The sequence below is a fragment of the Mustelus asterias genome, chromosome 18, assembly GCF_964213995.1.
Source record: "Mustelus asterias chromosome 18, sMusAst1.hap1.1, whole genome shotgun sequence".
Lineage (NCBI taxonomy): Eukaryota > Metazoa > Chordata > Chondrichthyes > Carcharhiniformes > Triakidae > Mustelus > Mustelus asterias.
Window position 1 is genome coordinate 83631179 of NC_135818.1, and position 2057 is coordinate 83633235.

The 2057-nt window shown below is 36.2% G+C and overlaps 1 pseudogene; it reads left to right on the forward strand.

Moving 5' to 3' along the window:
- Positions 1-1226: 1226 nt before the first annotated feature.
- Positions 1227-1428, forward strand: LOC144507419 (U2 spliceosomal RNA; annotated as a pseudogene).
- The last annotated feature ends 629 nt before the right edge of the window (positions 1429-2057 follow it).

Consider the following 2057-nt stretch of genomic DNA (forward strand, 5'->3'; position numbering starts at 1 on the left):
TAAATAAACTTTAAATTTTAGAGGTTGGCATGCAACTGAGCAATAGCTGACACTGTCGTATCACCTTTCCTAGATATTCTGTAATTCTTTAGAATTGGGGAAGAAAAGATCTGCTAGACTTAATTCTTACTGAATAGCATATGTTCTTGCATTCACATGATACTTTTATCAAAAATGCTCCGGGTCCCTACCAAAATAGGTGAAATGGAAAGTGTACTCACATGATTTATTTTATTAAGTGTGATATACAAATGCCAGTTGCTGTATTCTCAATCTTCTCATTTTAATTTACATCCTCTAGTAATTGTACCCTTGATCATGGTGAATAATTTGCCTAGATTCCCATTCTAATCCTGAATATAAGGCTATCTTATTTTTCCCCCAAAGAAAATAAGCCCAACTTACCCAACCTTTCCTAATAACAAATTTTCAACACTCAACGGGTTATCTTGGGTTTTGTATCCTCTCAAGGGGCAAGAATAACCTACCTAAGATTACTGACCAGAATTGGTCATGGCTAGTGGGGCCAACTACCACCTTATATTCCAGCACAAGCAATTAATATACTTTGCTGCCCTGAGTTAGCCAACCTCGCCATAGTTTTGGGATAAAGATGAAGGAACAAGAAATTCATGTTGATAAAAGATGGCAAGGAATCAAATTGTAAATCATGAGTTGTTGGTGCTACATCAGCAATGATGTACACAACCAAATGCAGAGGGATTGATGCTATCAACGCTCCTTCCTTCATCCCAATATAGTCAGACCGAATTTAAAAACAGGATTGTAACACAGAATAAGATCAGAAAGTACAATTACTAGGATTAAATTAGAAAAATTTTATCTATTTTAAAATAGATTAAAACGCAAACATGCTATTTTGTCATTAACTTAAAAGATCTCTATAGTGCAGACTGTTGTAATTAAAGGAAGCTAACTAATAATTATTGATGAATTTAATTTAAAAGGACGTAAACCTGCTAGAAAGTTGTATTATTAATTAGTGCAGTTTAAAAGGTAGAGATATTTAAAATATCCTAATGTATCAGACAAAATCAGACAGCGGGCCACAGAGATATTAGGACAAGTGACCAAAAGCTTAGTCAAACAGGTAGATTATAAAGATATATTAAAGGTGGTGTGAGAGAGAGTAAAGTAGTGTGTGGGCTTAGGGAGGGAATTCTAGAGTCAATTATATCAGCATCTAACGTATTTAAAGAATGTAAACCGCTTCTCGGCCTTTTGGCTAAGATCAAGTGTAGTTATGCGGATGCTGCACTTGGTTGAGGTCATTAGGTTACATTGAAGCTTCATATGTTTCATATGAAGCAATTTTTAAAAACGGTATCTCGGCCTTTTGGCTAAGATGCAAATGAGCTCAAGTCTTGGAGGAGGAATTGCTTTCCCTCCTCCAATCAGCTTGGCTCATGTAGATCAGGCCCGGGACAGGGTAAATGGCCGCTTGCCCTGTCTCGCCAGCCTGGATTGGAAATGTCTCAACTTGTTGAGACTCTGAATTGGACTTGATTTGATTGAATTGGAAAAGTATAAAAAAAATTTAAAGAATGTAAACCATTAATCACTCATACATTAAAACAAGTGCAATATTAGTTTCTAGTGTGTTCAAAGGAACTAATGATTAGTCCACTAACATATTTAAAGGAACTATATATTAGCTTCAAGTCTGTTATAAAATGAGGTAAACTGTTTGTCACTGCCTTATACTGAAAGGAAGCTGACTCCAGTTCTTTTTATCTGTAAAAGTCCATTGTGAAATCAATCTGAGCAGCTGACTTTGCATTAGGAAAACCAACCCTTCAGGATTAATTCCCGGAAATGCCAGGACAACGATTAATTTCCACCACTTTTAATACTGAGTAGTTTAAAAAAATCTTTCAACTTCTGTTTCCTATTTCCAAAAATATTGAAGATGGATGGGGTGGAGTGGAGACTCCTAATCATCCAATTGATGAAGATTCCACTCACTATCCATTCAACACTAAAGGGCAACATGTCGTGAGGATGGACCTGACAGGTGACCAATGGCAGAGCAGTTG